Genomic DNA, 21623 nt, shown 5'->3' with positions numbered 1-21623 from the left:
TTTGCAGAACGCATTACGTTTCTTATTTATTCAAAAGAAATAAGCCACTGGAAGCCATCGTTCGCTAGTAGAAACTTACGGTGAGAATTCTCTAACCATAAAGGTACGTGAGACGTGGTCTCGAAAATTCAAAAATGGTAATTTCCAAGTACAAGAGAATGAACTGTTCGGGTAGACCGAAAAAGTTTGAAGATTCGAAACGCGTTACGGGATACAGGCTCAAACCAAACAAAAAGTATATCCTAAGAACAATAATTTCTCATCAACGAGCAATGGGAAAATTTCAAAAGATGAGAAGATGAGCTCCACATCAATTAAATGACTGGCAAATGGAAAATCGAAAAATAGGTAATAAGCGAAAGTCATTTCTGCATCGATAAGTGACGGGTGATGAAAAGTGGATTTATTTTGAAGACCCTAAGCGCAAAAAATCATAGTTATTACCTTTCGAAGCCGGCCGATAAACTTCACAGCCAAATCATTTTGGTCACAAGACAATACTCTGTGTTTGTTGAGAACAGAGAGACGTATTACGAACTCTTGAAACACGGTAAAGTAGTTAATACTGATCGTTAACGACAAAAAAATATTAATTTGAACTATAGAATAGGTCGGAGGACACGGTAAATTCATTTTGAAACAAAATAACATGCCGTCTGATAAAGCAACATCGGTCAAGGAAGAGTTAAAAACACTTAGATGAGACATATTATCGCACCCGCCGCACCGTAGAGACCTTGCCCAATTTAATTATCTTTTCGCAACAATGGGACACGCGCTAGCAGAGCAGCACTTTGCCAATATCGAAAAAGTTAGAAAATGGCTCCATGAATAGTTTCACTCAAAGGACAAACAATTTGTTTGCGATGGTATCCATAAATTACCTGAAAGATGGGCAAGATGTATGGAGTGAAATCGCCAATACTTTGAATAACTAAATTTTTCCATTTTCTTGAAAATTATGTAGTATTTATTTCTCGAAAAGAACCAAATATCATTACGGTACACCTGGTAACTGTAACTGTACTCATGTATTTATTCAGCAGTTGTCTTGATCGTGTATGGACACAAGAAACTAATTTGTAAATTCAAGATGTAATTAATAACTTAAAAAAATTACATCTTTAACAGCCAGAGTATAACATTTAAACAAGGCAATAATTGATTTACATGTTATAACGCCCTATACATTTTAAATATATTCTAGATCGAAATTGATATAAAAACCAATTACAATAATGTTAAAGCCGCGTCATCTTCGTACTTATACTTATCGGGAGAAAAGTCGAGTGTTTTTACGACTTCTTAAGTGCATTACCACAGACACACTTTAACAGAGGATGCGCGCCGGCTTAGTATTCAGTTTGCGTCGTCGACAGCTTCATAAGCTCACTGGTTATTGCACTTTATGAATCTTTCCATTACTGCTTTTATTATATTTAATTTAAATTTCATTGATGTAAAAGCAATAAATTTCTGGCTCGTTTCCCTCTAATAAAAAAAGATTGCGTTCATGATCGAAATGATTAAAATCAACTATTTGAGATTTTAATGCCTATTTGTATATTTAGTTTCTGTGATGGGCGGCGATACCTACTATTTAAGCAGTTAAATTTGGACGACGTGTTTCGAATTCACGATCGATACTTTCTGTTCGGTTTCGTACGATCATGATTGACATTAAAAAAGTTCCACAGGAAATAATGAGAAATTCATCCAACACTTTTTGTTTTTTTTCCTGCTTTGCGGCATTCTTTCTCTCGTTCTTTCATTATCATCCGATAGAATTTGTTATATCGTCTTTTGCTCAACATATTTCACTAACAGGTTCTTGCATGTATTTTAATCATCGTTTCACGTTGCTTTACATAAACGGATTGCCCTTTAGTATTATTGAGTTATATGGTGGATATAGAGTCTAATCATGGAACGTTTAAAATAGGCTACTTGAAAAGAATCGCAATAACATTGATATATAATAATATAATATTATTTATGGAGAGATCATTAAAAGAAAATTTAATTTATAACTAAAAATAGGATTACTAAAGCTTTGTCACAAATAAAATCGCAAACCAATCAAGCGCAATGAAACATTTACATTAATTATAGTTTCCGCTAATAATCATTTCGGTATTCCAATGTTTTAACATATTAGCAAGCTTCGCTAACAAGTCAAACAAATCAAAGTTGTATCGCAGGGGTGTGCAACTCCAGTGGTAAGTAGTGGGGCAAAGTTTTACTTAGTTCAATCATTGGCGGCGATGACAACGAGAATTTGATTGGTTAGTTTAAAATAATTATGTAGAAACCTGTAATGAAAATACTTTACTTTGATTGCTTTTCCATTTCGCCGGATTACTTTGTGACGTCAGTTTTATTGGGCAATATTATTTAAATGAAAATCAAATATAATTTTTAAAATTAATTTATTAAAATAAAATCCTATACAAATAAACATAAGTGTTAATAATATAAATATATATAAACAAAAAGCAAAAAAAAAAACAATTATGAACCCTATTATAGGCAAAATTAAAATATCCATAATTCTTCTATAACGCCTTCCCATATTTGTTTAGTGCCATCAATTTTATGGGATCTATTAGAGTTCTAACTTATCTTGATATATATATAAGGTAAACTTTAAATCCTTCCCTGTTGATATTGCATTCAATTCAATTCAATTCATAACTTCATTAAACGAAAAATACAATCACATCTCATAATAACTTTTAAACTTTGAACTTGAAAATATTATGGATTGGACAGTTGAAACACTAAAAATGTATGTGTTTTTTAAAGATATTTAGATTTTAGAGTATTTAATCTGTGGAACTACTTAATATAGAATGTAGACAAATATTGCATGTTGTCTCTTTTTCAGAACTTTTGTTAAATAGCCTGAAATAGACTAAAATATAATATTAGACTCTTGTTTTTCTTAGAGCAAGGTTCTGTGGAACTGAAAATATGAACTCAACTGGTGATTTAACAACTTCAAGTGCTACTAGATCTCCCGTTAAAAAAGAATATAAGTTATCTAACATGTTTATCTTCTTCACAATTTTCTCCGGAAGAATGATGTTAAAAAATTGAAGTGATGATGTGTGCTTTTAAAGATTTCTCAAACATTCTAGGTGAAGGATGCTGTTTCTACCTCCATGATCTCTAGTAGATCCAACAAAATTCTTTAAGCAATTGGCTAAGATTTGTTAAACAAATGTAGTTATTTGTAAATTTAGACAAAGTAGATTTTATTAAGGTAATAAATCCCCTAAAAGTAGCAATTAAATTTTTAATTGATGGCACCGTAACAAATATTTTCTTAACAAGGCAATCAAATTTAAATATACAATAGCTCTACTATAAAATTATTGAACACCGATTGTTCTAAAAAGTTAAAGTATTACAAATATTTTAGGGATATTTTACAATTAAAAGTAGTATTTATTACTACTAATTATCCAGTTAAGTTAATTATTACATTCTTGTAAGACTTCTTTATATAGAGACATCACACTGACAGCATACGAGCAACTTAGTAGATTAATTGAATTTTATTACTACTAACATCTTCATAAGTAGGTTTTGATTTTCTGTAAACAAACAATATATAAACAGACATGTAGTAGATAGATAATTTTATATAATACCTGTTCGTGGAGAAAGGGTAAATCTAAATTTTTCACAAAAATGTTGGTGACAGACACCATGACGTTGATATATTTGCATTTTGGTTTATTCGGGTAACTTACTACTATTTACTTGATTAACCCATTTTTGGAAAGGAGCGAGATCATTCGTTGGGAAACGATGTCTAATTTCCGTAGTAGATTTTTACCCTGGTACACTACATCTTTTACTACACTGACGCATTGTCATCAAATTTTATATTGTTACTCCATAATCATTAATGTAAAACAGAAAATATGCACAACGTAAAACGAAGATTTCTTGATCTAAACAAAAACACAAAAACCAAAACCTTCAAACAACAAACTAAAAAATGCACGCCCATAGAAAATGCTAACTTCACACATTTGATCGACCAATCACGTTCCATGTTAGTGGCGGCACCAGGAATTTAAACTAGCCAATGACAATTTGCGATCGCAGCGCTACCCTTGATTGAACTAAACAAAACATTTCCCCAAGGTCGCCTATACCGTGAAATGTCTATTTTTTCTATGTTGTATCGATGTTAAACCTACTGATAAAATGAATGATGATAATCTGATAAGAGGTAAATATATTTGACAGGAGGTATCCCTTAGCAGTTATAATTTTCAAGTATAGTTTAAAATAACAGCCTTACAAATATAAGGCCGTACAATACAAATGCAGGTATTAATTTAAAATATTAGTTTCTCCTATGAATTTTACTTGACATCAGTGTCTCTACGTAAGTATTGTTCGAAATGTTTGAGTCTTCTGTTTTTACATGCTTCTGACAGCACACATTTACCAGAGTATATATATATTTTTTATTGATTAACATTTATTGAGGACTTGAATTTAATTAATATTTCTCTTTGCATTTTGATGAAATATGGTAGCCTAACCTCAAATGTCAACAACGGTGTAATTTACCCCGATATTACCTTAATTACACTGTAGACAAAATTAAGAGTATTTAAAATAGCAAATTATTCTATTAGAACAGCCTTATTGTTGTGAATAAATTACTGATGTTCAAACTAAGCGTTGCAAGATTTAGTCACGTTTCTTAACAATTTTCCACCTTGGAATGAAAATACAGATGTGTTTACCGATGTATAAATAAATTAAAAATTCTCACAGTCTCGATATACATTTACTGGATACCTACTGTGCATCTACAATACTTATCAGGACTTTGTTCTGGAAAACTTGTATTGTATTTATATTAGTTTTTAAGCAACATTCCCATAATAGAATTCCATATGTCCATATATGTTTCAACATGTACTTGTATAATTAATAATTTTCTTTCAATTAACCGATACATTTCTATATTTCAATCCTACAGAATGAGGTTAAAAGAATAAATAGTCTACTGCCAATTCGCAGTACTGTTATATAAAAAATATATATAAAAATAAAGTAAAGGGTATAAAAGATTAATTACTGCCATTTAATAAAGCCTTTAATTAGCAGTTATAGAAAAAGCTTGTATATTTTTCAAAGTATCAATTAGTAAAGCTGCTTGCTGCAATATTAAGTTACTCCTACGTATAAAAACAAATAAAAAATGTTTCAGAGATTCCTTCAGTAATGTTATCGTTTATATCGTTAACGATGTGCTAGTTGTTATTTTTCCAAGAAAATTCCTATTGCAGGCGCCACTTGAGATACCATGTGTTACAACTCTCTGAACTTTCTCTATGTTGGGTGTCAAATCCAAAAAGAAAACATGGAACTTCGGTTGTTTTCGCCGGCTGAACCACTTGAAATGTTACACCACTGGCATACTAATGCTGCTATTTATTTACCACTGTGTTTAAGTAAATATTGGTCCAAATTTAATTAAAAAAAGTCACCGCCCGAGCAGGGACTTGAACCCTGGACCCTTGGATTAAAAGTCCAATGCTCTACCGACTGAGCTACCCGGGCTCTTGAAAGGACTTTGTTATAGACGTATTTTATTATAAAAACGGACAGAGTTATATACATCTTCCAATATTAAAATCAATTTAAGCGTCTCAAGGCTGACCTCTGACATTCAGCGGCGGATACAAAATAATTTATAAGTTATGTTAACGAAATCTGCATTATTATAAAGTGTAAAACGCTGTTATTCCTTTCTTTCTACATTCTCCGTTCGTATAACATCGAGGTGGAATGCGTCAATAAAATAATGTCAGATATATGAAATATTAATTGACTAATAGATTTTCTCAAGCTACCAAATAAGGACTGACACATTAAAGATACTTTAGTCGTAAATGGTCGCTTGCATCTGGGCGGCGGCTTTAAAGAATTTGAGTTCATTAAAGTTTATGCACATAAATACACACATATTTATATACGAATTATATTATAAATGAATAAATATGGACTTATGTGTATGTTCCAGACAATAGTTGTTTGTTGATATTGTACCTAAGTCACATAACATAAATTTACAGGTATATTATTAACAAAAAAAAAAAACAAAAAATGCAAGGTCTACTAAATAGTTATTAGTAAATATTCTATTAAGTTTAAACTAACTATTAAAACTAATAAAATATTTTTCACAAAAAAATTGAACCGACTTCAAAATATAAATAAGGAACTCACTAAAAATTAAAAAGCCGGCTTGGTGGCGCAGTGGTAAAGGTGGCAGGACGGTGTACCTACTGTTATGACAGTCGCGGGTTCGAATCCTGCTGGGACATGTTCGTAAATTTATGTTTGTGAGTGTTTAATATTTGTGAGTGCAAAATCTGACAAGGAAAATGATGCCAGTCACGCCAGTAACCAGGCTGGGTAAAACCGGATGCCTTTTGGGATGATTGCTAAGTTGGTCACTCGCCAGTCGGTAGTTGACCCCTAGTTGGTAAAAGGAGACTTTAAAATATATTTTAAATGAGATCAATAATCAAACTTAGATTTTTAACACAAAAAAATATTTAAAATAAAATATGTATATAATAATCGTTGTAATAAATAAATAAAAATAAACAAAAAGCTTATTTAACGTATCTACTACACGTATTGTGTATTCTACTATATACACACAATTTAGCTTAATACCTACCTAAGCCTATTATTAGTTTGTTCATAAAACCAAACAGATTATGCAGGTATTAGATCTTTCCAATTTATAATTGATTTTAGTATTTTTAACAGTTTTTCAAATATTTTGGTTATTTCTGGCAGCAGTGAAATTACACTAATCAAATTAGTGAGTTTTATAATCGTTTTCTTAATAGATTTTTCAGCATTTATTCAGTTACTAAGTCATAAGCTTTTCTGTGGATTAATGTCGCTTTTTATAATCTTGGAAATTGATTTTCAACCGACTTCGAAAAATCAGCAGGTTCTATGTTCGGCTGTATATTTTTTTCAGTGTAGCAAATTTAATAGAAAAATCGTAGTTTATATTTAGAGTAGTAGTAGATTATATTTAGTGTTGGGAACTATCGGCTGAAATAGACTATCGACTATTTAGTAATTGACTACTTTTTACTATCGACTGTTTCAGTCGCTATTTTCGGTCCGAATGATTTTATTACTATTTACTATCGATTGTTTCAGTCGTGTACTTTTAGTTACTGTTTTTGTTTCTACTAGTTTCATTCCACTGATTTTTAACGTTCCGGCTCTGTCGTCCTAGCCGCGACCTTGACAAAAATGTACCCAATTATGCTTACATATCCTGATATATACCTGATATATATAGTTTTATGATTTTTTTGGTAGTTCGCTTGTAAAAAACAATATATTGTATATTAATATAGCAGCATTTTGGAACGATGTTTTTCAAAATTATTAATGTAATAAAACCTATTACATGAGTAAAAATATTAAAATTGTGAATGATAAATAGTAAAATACTTTTGACTATTTTTATGGCTCTCGATTTTTGTTAAAAAGTATTTCCATTCTGTAATAAATAAAGCATTTACTTTATTTAAAAAAGCTCTTATAGTTATTGTGCGATCATTGTTAATTATAGTTATTTTACATCTTTAATTTTTAGATTTTGTTTAAGTTCTATTTTGTTGTCTATATTTATTATAGTATATTATTTGAAAATAGCAATTAACATATTAAAATACGATAAAACATTTGTGGTTTATTATTCCATTCTATAGAAAAATTCCATTCCTTTTTACAGATTCACAGAACATTCAAATATAAAAGAAAGTCTACTTTGTTTAAAATAAAATTATTAATTGCATGTTAATAGTAATCAGTAATTTTTTTTCTTTTTTTAAGTTAGTACGTGAAGGAATATGTACATCTCCGCCTCGGTTATACTACCGTTGGAAAATATAAGCATGTATAAAATTAACTGTTCCAAGCAATTATGTCCGTCCTTTCCTCTCTCACATTTTAGACAGGAAAGGGTTCATACATCTTCGTCTGACATCATGAATTGAACAAAACAGTCCAATCGTGCATTTGACTCAAAATTGTAATTATTATTTTTAGTCGCTAGTTTTATGACTATAGTTTCGGTAGTTTCCAACGCTAATTATACTGAATCTCATTTCCAACTGAATCCAAATTAGGATAAAAAGTTGCACAACCTAGTTTATATCCCATGCACCTTTTAAAAATTTTCTATCGTTTACTTAACACAGATAAATGCTATATTTCTCCCCAAGCAAAGCTTAAAAACATATATTGGATTAAGGTTTCTAACAATGATGTTAACTAAATTATTAGGGTCTTTATTGTTGAGATGACCACAATCGAAAAATGTTCAACAAACATCTTCATTACATATATCATACTCATCCGTAGGGCTTACGTCAAATTTGCGCCAAAAAAAAACTCGGTAAAAAAATCAGTTTCAATGGTTTTCGACTCTGACCACTTTCATATTTTATTCTCAGCGACATTTTAAATGGGATCTAGGTGATTTATTAATACTCTATGAAATTCGAGGGTTTAATTTATATCGTCTACTTCCTGTTGAACGTATAAAAATAAATACCGGCGGAAAGTTGTTGCTTTTTTTGTATTGTATTTTATATGTTTATTAACGATGCATGGGATTGTAACTGGCTTAATAAATATGAAATATTTATGAAATTTTTTCCACTTGTTAATTTTTCACGGCAATAAAATGTCCGGAATTTTATATGTTTTACGATTTTCCGCCCATTAGTTGGCGTTTTTTTTTGAATTGACATTATTTCCGTTGTTTATTGTTACTGTATTTATTGTTTTTTCGTATTTGTCGTGCAGGTAGTAGGCGACCCAATAACGAGAAAATATTTATGTTTTTAAATGAATAAAAAGGTAGAAACTGAATGAAAAACCAAATTTCAGTCGGGTTTTATTTGTAAAAAATAAACTAAAGGCAATTGGAATTATGTATTATAGTACAACAAAGAAACAAAAAGGGGAATTGAGCTACCAGCCAGTAGATTTTAGATTGTATGTGTAGATAAACGTTTTGACCAAGACTGTATAACAAATAATAATATGAAAATGTGCGCATTGACAAACACAACAGGTCAATTGAAAAGCCCCCGGCCTACAATAGTAAAACAGGTTTTTTTTGTCAAAATTAGTTTATTTTATTCAATATGATTCCCTTCAAGGGTGATACACTGACTATAGCAAGCCTCCAACTTTTTGATACTATTTTTGTAGTACGATTTGTCCTTTGCTTCAAAATAGGCCTCAGTTTCGGCGATCACCTGTTCATTTGACGAAAATTTCTTCCCAGCGAGCATTCTTTTGAGACCTGAGATTAGGAAATAGTCGCGGGGGTGAGATCTGGAGAATAGGGTGGATGAGGAAGCAATTCGAAGCCCAATTCATGGATGCCGTGGTGAAGCAGCACTTTCTTTTTCTTCAAATGAGGCCGTTTTTCGGCGATTTTGTCCTTGAAACGTCCAATAATGCTATGTAATAGTCGCCGTTGATGGTCCTTCCTTTTTCAAGGCAGTCAATAAAAATTATTCTATGCTCATCCCAAAATACAGCCGCCATAATCTTGCCAGCCGACTGTTGCGTTTTCCCACGCTTTGGAGTGGATTCATTGTGTGCAGTCCACTCGGATGACTGTCGATTGGACTTCGGAGTGACATGACGGAGCCGTGTTTCATCCATTGTCACATATCGCAAAAACTCGGGTTTATTACGCTTAATCATCTTCAAACACTGCTCCGAATCACCAACTTGTCTATGTTTTGGGTCAAAAGTGAGCTCGCGCGGCACCCACTTTGCACAGAGCTTTCTCATACCCAAATATTCCTAAATGATATAATGTACACGTTCAGTTGATATCTTTAGAGTGTCTGCTATTTAATTCAATTTCAATTTACGGTTATTCAAAGTCATTTTGTGTATTTTTTAAATGTTTTCATCGGTAACAACCTCTTTTGGGCGTCCACTGCGTTCGCCGTTTTCGGTACTCATTTCACCTTGATGGTTGATTTTCCTGGGGCAGTGTCCGAAAACTCGACATCAAGTCATGTTTTTTCTTCAACTGTATTTTCTCCCTTCAAAAAGCAATATTTTATCAACACGCGAAATTCCTTTTTATCTATTTTTTTACAATAACAAAAGTTGTTTCACTCAAAATGCTATAATTCACAATCTAATGATCCGACAGCTGTCAAATTTATACACGCATCTTTTGAGGGTTAGAGCTAAAAATATGTAGATTTAATTCTAGTATCACTATCTATGTGCTAGGCCGGGGACTTTTCAGTTGAATTCTTGTAATTAGTTTTCTGCATAGGCACGGGATAAACAATATTCTGTCTACAAACGCAGCATCAAATACACATATATTTCAACATATATTTGCTTCGTGACTATTAAAGTTAATAAGTTTAATGAACAACACTATAAACTCGCGCTTGACAGCAAAAATATCTACAGTTTTACGAAAAAAAAACTATGAATTTTCATATCCAATAATGTTAATGAAGGATTTATGACTCTTATTTAAATTTATATTATTTGGCTAATGGAAGTTTGTTCATATTTGTTGTAACAAAAACTGCTGGATCTGTTTTGTCACGTAATTTAGTTACAAATTTTAAAGTGGCGATTAGGAATGACTCATATTGATAAAATTCTTGTAAGGTATACCTCAATGATATTGATAAATTTAGGTCATAGTTCACACAGGAAATGCATTTTAACTTAATAAAGTGGAGGAATTTCACATTATTGATCTTTTCTGTATTCCTAATAGACTCCTATAGCAAAATAATCCCAATATAGTCTAAAATGAATAACATAATATTTTTATTAAAATATTAATTAAGTAGTCCTATATGGAAATGCAGTTAAATATCTTGACATGATACTTGATGTTAAACTGACGTGAAAGCCACGTGTTAAGAAAAATTTTTTAAGAACTCTGAACTAAGACTGAAAGACAAAAAAAAAATTATCACTTATTGGATACATTTTCAGCCGTGTCAGTATATAACAAGTTTGTACTAAGTGAGCCTTGAAATCAGCGTGGGCGTGGTTGCTCAACTCTGCAGTTTTACTAATAAAAGCAATAGAAATATTATCAAAGATTCCATAGTAAGATACATTTTGATGTTGATGTTTAGATTGTTGACGCACCATGGTACATTCATAATGACAATTTGCATAAGGACCTGAAGGTAGTAAGTGCCGATAACGTTTCAAGCACTATGGCTAAACACACGAGAAGGGGCTCCATGTTCACCAATGTTGGAGCTCTCCAACCCTTAGATACTGATGTTTTAGTCAGAAGATTAAAGACAATAAAAGCATTTAATTTAGTTCAATGAAGTTATTAGTAAAACTTAGTGAAAATTGAAAGGAATGACATATATGTTAAGCCCAAGTGTCATAGAATAAGTATTTTATAGTTTTAAAGTTTAGTATTAATTAACTAGATTGTTATAATAAATAATGTTAAGAAAATATTAATATATTTACAGGCAATGAATTTTATATTTTTTCAATAAATAAAATCTGAAACTAAACTAGACCTAACGAGTATATTATTAAAATTCTAAGTGTGCCAAAACTTTTGTTAGAGGTATAAAATAAAAATGTTAACTCATCCTAGGTTGTCATTTTTTTAAAGAGTATTCTTCTATATAAATATTTTTCTGCGATACATCAAACCTTACAATTGATGAGAAAACCATCCGTCGAATGACCAGTAGCCGAATAGCTTTGACCAAAATAAAAGCGTGACTACCATCTTTTCTCGGTGCCCGTCTAACTGTGACCGTACTGTAAAAATATCTTTTTGTGTGCGATCGTGACAGAAAAAAAACCACCCAAACAGAAAAGTTCAGCTCCCCGATAACCATCAAGCACATAAAATAGATTCTGATGAAGGACGAGCGGATGACAGGGGGTCATCTGATAGCCATCTGATAATTTTTTTGGTTTGTTGAATCGCTTGTTTCTTGGTAGAATATAAAGGGATTTTGGGATACTTAGGTTTTTTTCTCGTTTTTCATGTTTTGATGATATCGTTCGATAACATCAGATTTATTAGTTTTCCTACGTAGGAAAAAATGGGATTGACGATACGGATCGTGATTTTTCATGATAAATAAAATAATTATAAATACATTTTGAAATTAAAAGAAACTATCTTTAAGGATGTTTTAATATTACTATTATGGATTAGATATATCATATATTAGAGCTAAAGTTTTCAAATATTTAACTCTTTTGATATCTCGATTGAAATATATTAGGAGTAGAGACATACAAAACAACAAAACAAAACAAAACATAGAAAAATATATACAAAACAATAAGAACATGACGTAATATGCTGTATCTTGTTGTATATTGCTAGCACTGCTTCCGCATAAATAATGCTACGCGTGTTTATTTCTCTGTTTACATACCAAATATTGTAGGCCGGCTTGGTTGATGCAGTGGTAAAGGCGATAGGACGGTCTACCAACTGTACATTTATGTTTGTGATTGTCCTAGGCAAAAGTGTAAAATGCGACAAAGCAAATGATTCGAGTCACGGCAGTATCCAGGCTGGGTAAGACCGGATGTCTTCTGGGATGATTTCTAAGTTGGTCAGGTACCAGTCGGTAGGCTTAATGCCGAGGACCGTCGTTCGGAGCGCTCGTTAAATTATAGGTCCAGTCCAGATAAACCCTATATATATATATATATATATATATATATATATATATATATATATATATATATATATATATATATATATATTGTAGGTTATATATTTCAATGTAGTATAGACTTTGCTCTGCGATGGTTGAAACTAGTTATCGATGTTTAATGTTCCATGGGCGATAGTACCCATGGTAATAACAGCATACACAGGACGTGGTAAAATATCATTGGCAGATAGAAGTAATAGGCAAATCCCAAAGTTAACTAACAGAGACTGACAGACTGAGCAAAGAATTGGAATAAAATAGCCGTGGAACTTAACACTCACTTGAGTAATACTGTTTCGATAAAAAAGAAACGCCATAAAGTTTTACTACGTAACGCTGCTAAAGAAATGGGGCTACGATAATAATGTTTGGACATTTGAATATTGGATGAATGTGGTACTGTACGATGAATCATCCTTTACATTGTTTCGCATAAATGGCCCGTTTTATGTTTGGAGAACCCTAAAAGAAGCGTGGGATCTCCCTACTTCCTACAATCAAGTATGCAGAGGTTCCGTTATGATTTGGGTGGCAACATCGTGGTATTCAGCTGGTTCCATCATACACATCACTGACTAAATTACGGCGAATTCATATGTCGACATCCTCAATGATGAATTTGTTACTATGACTAGCATAATGCTGCCAAACACTGTCATATTCCAAAATTATATTATCCTGATTTGAAGAGCATTATAATATACCAAAACATCTTCCTTTCCCTGGTCAGCACAATCCCGAGACCCTCAACATAATTGAACTGTTACAGAAAGTTTTAGAGCAAAAAGTGAGGAGTACAATTACCAACATCATTGAAATAGGTGATCGATGTTTTCGAACATGAATGCAACATTCCGTTGGAAACTATTCAAGCACTCTACTAATCTATTCTGCAGCAGCCTTAAAAGCAAATGGTAATAAATAAACAACTTACTAATAAATAAATACTATGTAAATATCTGGTTCTTCTTATTTTGCCCACCCCTTTTAGATTCAGCTCAGAACAAAATAAATTTAACATGTTCTTTGTTTTACATGTTCTATTATTTTCTAATAATGTATGACTTCTAAACACACAACCTTTGGAACACGCCATTTCCTGAATTTTATAAGCAATTTTTTAGAAAATATCCGTCCTTCTCTGCTGTTAAGATAAAAAATAACCAATCTTTTTCAATTTCTACTAATAATAAAGATGATCAGAAAAAAACTTACTCAAGTAAAAACTTAAAACTATTATCTCTTAATTCATTTAAATTGGTTAATTGTAGTAAACTACAATCGTACGTTTTATATTACAATGCAAAAACTCTCTGGAAAGTGGAAGAATGGAAATATAAAGTAATACTTAGTTTTAATAAAAGTAAAGGTTTAGTTTTCAAAATATGTTTCTTCTGCATCGACACAAGGTTGCTAGAGACTTTATCAATCAGCGAAGGCTTCCTAGAACCTTAATTTAGCACAATAAGGTAGCATTTCGGTCACTATTTCGTACACGATAGTTTTGGACCTAAAACATTCAGTCTACAGCCAGAGCCACAATGTTTACTGACTTGTTTAGGTTGAAGAGAATCCTGGTGGGTATTCATCTCTAATTTATTTTTTCTCTCCCGATTATTTCAGTTTTCAGTTTTTATATGTGACATCGATTTTTCTAGCTGACTTAGTTTGACGCAAATCAACATCATATAAGAATGTTCGAACGAATGATTGATTGTGGAAACATTACCTTGACATGGGTTCACTCCAGGAGGGATTGATGTGCTGGTAATTAAAATCTCCCATTGAACTAGCGTTCTAATGGGCTTCTACTTCCCTTAAAACCCTGTATATTTTAGTATATTTATTTTAATGAGCTTTATTATTTAAAATGAGCTTATTATTTAGATTTACTATTTTTAATTTACAAATATGTATCAATTTTTACATATTTACAAGTATTATCAATCTCTTATTGCATAATGTTATAATATGCAGGTTACAAAACTGATACATTTAGTTATTCATTAGAAAGAAAGTGTTCCTATGATAGCAAAGCTTGAAACCATTATGGAAATTATGAGAATTGGGGCACGTCATATTTGATAATGAAACAATCGGGATAACTACCAGTTTATTGGAATGACTACTATTTTATAATTAATCCTAACGACTAGTAGAATAAACTCGCTAATAATTTATTGGATAGTGGCTGACATCAATCAAAGCTTCATTGAAAAATATTTATTTAGTTTCCACAATTCCGTCTCCACGATCATTGAGTCTTCTAAAAATACCTGAACGATGTTCAATATTCACCAACCACAATACCAATCAACCAAAGCGTGATCAGCCCTAGATAACAGTGATAATTGTCTCTATAACTAAGTACTAACTCATGGTCATGTCAATTATTAAATGCTCGAATATATTTTGATTGTATTTTCACTAAAAATTTAATAATTAGGCACTTTAAGAACAACTCCTTATATTGATTGAAAAGATGTTTGTAAAAGAGATCACAATAATTTCCACAATTTATTTTCCAATCGCAGTGTAGCGTTGAATAGTTGTGCAAGTTTAATTATGCAACAAGTCAATTGAAAAGTCCCTGGCCTGACATACAGATGGCGCTACTAGAATTAAATCTATGTTTTTTAGTTATCCCTAACCTAAGAATTATAGCATTTTGAGTGAAGCAACTTTTGTTATTGTGAAAAAATGGATAAAAAGGAATTTCGAGTGTTGATAGAATATTGATTTTTGAAGGGAAAAATAGAGTTGAAGAAAAAACTTGGCTTGATGCTGAGTTTCCGGACACTGCCCCAGGAAAATCAACCATCAAGGATTGGTATGCTAAGTTTAGACATGGTGAAATGAGCACAGAAGGCGATGAACGCAGTGGACGCCCAAATGAGGTTGTTACCGACGAAAACATTAAAAAGATCTAGAAAATGATTTTGTATGACCGTAAATTAAAACTGAATGAAATAGCAGACACTCTAAAGATATCAACTGAACGTGTACATTCACGAATATTTGGGTATGAGAAAGCTCTGTGCAAAGTGGGTGCCGCGCGAGCTCACTTTTGACCAAAAACAACGACAAGTTGGTGATTCGGTGCAGTATTTGAAGATGATTAAGTATAATAAACCCAAGTTTTTGCATTGATATATGACAATGAATGAAACATGGCTCTATTATTTCACTCCGAAGTCCAATCGACAGTCATCCGAGTGGACTGCACACGATGAACCCGCTCCAAAGCGTGGGGAAACGCAACAATCGGCTGGCAAGGTTATGGCGTCTGTATATTGGGATGCGCATGGAATAATTTTCATTGACTACCTTGAAAATGAAGGACCATCAACAGCGACTATTACGTAGCGTTTGAAGGACGAAATCGCCAAAAACGGCCGCATTTGAAGATAAAGAAAGTGCTACTTCACCAAGACAATGCACCGAGTCAAAAATCCATCAATTGATTCAGATCTGATCTCAGATCTCAAAAGAATGCTCGCTGGGAAAAAGTTTTCGTCGAATGAAGAGGTGATTGACGAGACTGAGCCCTATTTTGAAGCAGAAGATAAATCGTACTACAAAAATGGTATCGAAAAGTTGGAGGCTCGCTATAATCAGTGTGTCACCCTTGAAGGGAATTATGTTGAAAAAAAACTATTTTTGCCAAAAAAATGTGTTTTACTATGGTAAGCTGGGGACTTTTCAATTGACCTGTTACTTTCTTTACAGTGCTTGAGTACCTATATCATAACCTCGGGTCTTTTTTTGATAGCCTGGTATTTATTAAAAATAAAATGGTACAATATATATTAATTGAAATAATTTCCGTCATTTCAATTTTTTTGGGCAATATAGCAATACCGTGTAACGATGACCATGTTGGTTTGGCCGCGGTATAATAATTCAATCACTGTTGCACTTTTCAGCATTTAAAAACTCTGTTTCACCAAGCCACACTACGTCCATCTGAAGAAGCGGTAATAAGAAGGCACTATGTCTGATAAGGACGATTGATACGGCGAAACTTGTCCTTCGAACTTCAACAGTGTATCCTGGTCTTAAGTCGTAATAGATCCACTTTCTATCTCCAACTACAGTCCACTGTTCTTCTATGTAGATAAATGTTTAAACCATCGAATTTAACAGCTAAATTAGATTATTTATTTGAATTGTTTCTTTTCATTTCCACCGATAGATATCGGTGATCAAAATACATATAAACAGCTAATTTTACCAGGAGGTAAAAAACAAGCGCTAAAAATGTCGAAATATTGAAATTCTTCTTTTTTCCACAATGAATTTGAGGCTATGGCAAAAACAATCAAAACTCTTAATTTTTTGTAATAGATTTTAAGATCAGTGAACTATGATAAACCGTTGCTTAATTTGTATTGCTTTTGTATCACTTCAATCGAAGAAATATAAACAATTTGTTATAGTCTAATCAGTATTTTTCCTACAAACTACGCAAAAACATTTAATAAACGATAATTGATTTAGTACAGTTGTTTTTTCTAGACGAATAAATGAATGGAATAACAACCTATTTTATTGAAAACGACAAACAGCGCTCAGCATCGAAACTGACAAACAAATAGTCGGCTAGACCCCCACGAGCCGACTCCCGTGTTTAATTTACAAAGAACCAGGAAACCTATAAAATATAAACTTCCAACCACATAACGGTCATTCCAATTTGCCGCTGAAAGAAATAGTCTGGGGATAAATAAACAGTTCTATTTTAAAAATAGTGTTATACGACGGAATTATAGTAGGAATTTCCACTTGTACTACACACATGATTAGAATAAATAGCCATTAACTTGTAGGAAATAGATCCTAAAATAAAATACTCATTCGGTCATATGATAAAATGCAGTTATTAGAGCATAATAAATTTAAAAAAATTAAGTACAATTATAGATTGTTGTTTTATAAAACAAATTAACTACATAAACACTATTGATTTATAAAATTTATTTGGATTGATTTAAAGGACATCTACTTAAAGAGATTTCATTCTTGTAGTTTTTCTATAAAAACCATACCGTTTTGTTGCTTGCATAAAAGTTGCTTGTTTTTTTTTATTGCAATGTTGTTCTTTTTCATATCATAAACTTGTAGATATCGGAAAATAGTTGCACTGTTTTTGGTGTTGTGTTTGAACAATGAGGAGAAGTACTACTGAACAGGACTCTGAAATTTTAAAGTTTTTTGCTACGATTCGTTTCTATAGTTGATATTTTGAAATAATGCCTTTCTAAGCAAAAGAAGTATAAAGAAGGCAACTGTGGGAGGGCACCTTGTGCATATTAAATTGGAGACATATCTTGCAATAGTTCTATATAAAGTACTAAAAAACACACGTGCGTGGTAAGGTTCCAATCATTTCAAGATATTCATGAAAGTTCTTTGGACCATTCAGCCACTGACCATTGTTGGCATTACTACATAACATTTTACATAAGGTATATCTTACTGACATCAATAGAGAAGCACGACGAGAGTGAGATTAATAATTAAGCTAAAGTTAAGATTTAACACTTATACAGTACACCAGTTCATATAGTTTGGTTTGCTTCAATCTTCTGATCTCCTGTACGATACGATATTTTAAGTGGATTACGTAGCGATAGGCATTAGTAATTAATCGACGAACTTTGTTTTGACATCGTTGCAATAATAATTACTTGGATGGTTTAGTCCAATGGTTTAGTCCCATGGTTTAATCCTAATAGTCCAAATAGGCTTTACAATAGACTAATAAACCTATATCTTTGATTTTAGATCATGTTGGGAGTATATTTCGACTAAGCAGTATATTTCTTTGATTTTGAATTTGATCTGCTCTGCTTTTTGGCTAACATAATGTTTTCAATTTAGCCTACCATTGAGGTGGATGCTAAGCTATTTCGCTGATTATGCTTTATTCTGCTGATTCTGAGAATGCCCTCTAAGTGATAGTACACCTTTGGAGCCCTTAAGATATATTTTCCAGTCTGTGTCCTTACTGTGTCATCGACAAATATTCCAAAGACTGTTTCATTTATTATTAGGATATCAGATAGAGCAGATACATTATGGATGGTCCCAAGTATCCTGCGTAACTCTAGGCGAAATAGATTTAAATATTGAAAATGCTCCTTCATGCGAAAATCTAAATTTTCTTTCAAAAATATACCCTTCGAGCAATTGATAATAGTTCCGAGGCAACAATTTGCTCAACTTGTAGATTAGTCCTAAATGCTAAGGCCTTGTGAGGTCTCTAGAGATATTGAGAGCAACATTTTTGATTACAACAAATTGAGCACAACAAAGTGTCACTAATGCCATTATTAAAAATAAGCAAAAGTTACGCAATTTAATCATCACTTATTTATTTCCTTCCAACCGTCATTTACCCACGTCATATTGTCAATGAACATTTAAAGTTTCGAAAAATTATATCACACAATAGGCTAGATCCCATCAGGATCGATAGTTACTTCAAATTTATCTAGGAATCATTAACTTACTGGCACTTTCAATAGAATTACGTCAAGGTTCTAAAATTAAATTATATTAGCTACATTAGTTTGTCGTACTATAGATCGTTTGAAAGTGAACAATACATAGAAAATTCTAGATAAAAAGGTAGCACCATTAATTTATTATGTCAAAAGTTATTGCTCTTTGATAATGGGGATTCAGGGAGATCAATTTCATCAAATTTTCCTTCTTCCTTTCAGAAAGGGAAAAACGCAATACAAGCTCATAAAAAACTTAAGAACTAGCAAACCCTTTTAGATGGTCCTTAGTTCGTTACCCTGAAAATGACCAAAAGTTGAAAAAATCGATTCAATTATTTAAAATATCCAGGGGGGCAGATTTCAACCGATTCTATAATTTGAATGCACACGAATTTGCAAGAAAAATACTGGACCAATAAAAAGTTGATAATAACGACAATAATGTGCAAAAAATATGGAAGAATCAGCTTCAGAAACGATTGAAAAGACCGTATAGATATCAGACACATAATTCTAAGTGTTTGATAGGATTCAAAATGAATTATATTGTAGGAATTGGTATATATTAACAACCAATGTTAAAACTGAGCAAGAGAAAAAGCGCTTCCTTCAATTGCGACAACGCTAAGCCACAAACATCTTTAGAGACACACAAAAGTTTAGAGAGATTGACAGGGAAGGTTTGATGCATCCACCAATCCCGGACCTTGGCCACTCCGACTACCGTTGGTTCTGCAGAAACTTCAAAACTTCGGTTTTCACAGAAAAATCACAGAGTCGTCGAGTGAAATGGCATATATATATCACCGAAATGTTTAAGATTTATACATGAATAATTTCAAGAACTTGAAAATGCTGAAAATACTTTTCTCCAGCGACATATGTAATTTATTTAAACTTATAATTTGAAGGTTAATATTAAAGAGTGGTGTTATCTATTTAGTAGAGTGAATTCTATCTAATTATATCTTATAAGTTGTTACAATTCAACATTAAATACCATATCTGATATTTGATTTTCATTTTATACGTAACATAAATTTCTTGAACTATATTATAGGTACAATGATTTGTGTAGATACATAACATTTTATAATATTTTTACTTCCAATAATCTTAGATTATAAGATATTAATTATTGCTAACCTATTAACTTAGTCCTACCAGTTCAATGTTTGTTTTGGATTACGGAGTTCGCGTTCACGTCTTAAAATAACTGGCGATTTTGTTGGTATTATGATTTTTTAATTCCTCTTGTTATATATTTAGGAATGATAGTTGTATTGTAGACCGCACAGAGGGAGATGTTGCAGCTGTGAAAACATATAAAATAGGAAAACTTAAGTTCGAATGCGATGAGGGTCTGGAGACGATGGAGCCTACATATTTCTTTCATATATAATTTATGATTTTTTTATCTATATTAGTATTCGTTTGGTGGTTTTTTAGTTGGTTTAGGATTCGGAGACAGGCAAAGATAAAACAGTATATTTGGGGAATATAAATTTAAATATTTCTGGAAAAAACCTTTGAAACTGAATTAAAAAGAAGCATATGTTTTTATATATATAATTTGTCAAAATATAATAGAATAGCCAGGAATTTTATGATTTGGCATCAAGAATATTATGTATCTTTGTTTATTGTCAATTGTGACAATAAACTAGAAAGTTCAACGTTAATATTTATGAAGATTTAAATATAAATATATGAAGATATTAATTTTGTTATATTAGATCCCATAAAAATTTACTTTTTAGTATTAGGAGCTAGTTTTCATTGATAATGATACATCTTTAATACTATTACTTTAATTGTTAATGTGTTACTATATTAATACAGTCGTAAATATATATCTGGATTTTTCAATAAAAATTGGTAATTGGAATGAAGCAATTTTTATATTAAATTTCTAAAGTTTTTGCATATACCATAAATATTAATAGCAAAATATTTTTATATGTTCTTTCCTTAATTTAATACAGTAAATTCCATCGTAGATTAAATTAAATGTGCTTAGTACTATGTTATCTTAAGTAATTACCATTGTCTTGTTTTACTTGCATCAATATACAAGTAAGACGAGTATTTATATCTGTATGTTTTATCAAATTAAAATTAAATTAGGCTACCTAAATTAAAATTAAGATTAAACTATTATACACTATACAAGTTGGTGATTAATCGAAGTACCTTGTTATGAGATAATTGGATCATTAACTGATTTGATGTTTTCTGTCAAGTGATATAATTAGGTTTCTGTCATTTCATCGGTTATGCAAAATTGAGATGGACATATTTGGATCTATTA

General features: G+C 31.7%; 1 non-coding gene across 1 annotated transcript; it reads right to left on the bottom strand.

Moving 5' to 3' along the window:
• Window positions 1-5522: 5522 nt before the first annotated feature.
• On the bottom strand, window positions 5523-5595 carry TRNAK-UUU (transfer RNA lysine (anticodon UUU)). The gene has a single exon. It is a non-coding gene; the product is annotated as a tRNA-Lys (tRNA).
• Window positions 5596-21623: the final 16028 nt, after the last annotated feature.

This window comes from Rhynchophorus ferrugineus, unplaced genomic scaffold (genome assembly GCF_030347505.1).
Source record: "Rhynchophorus ferrugineus isolate W39M unplaced genomic scaffold, kcgeb_rfMv2 rfM9, whole genome shotgun sequence".
Lineage (NCBI taxonomy): Eukaryota > Metazoa > Arthropoda > Insecta > Coleoptera > Curculionidae > Rhynchophorus > Rhynchophorus ferrugineus.
Note: the sequence above shows the minus strand (reverse complement) of the source record. Positions and strands in the feature narration are given on the sequence as shown.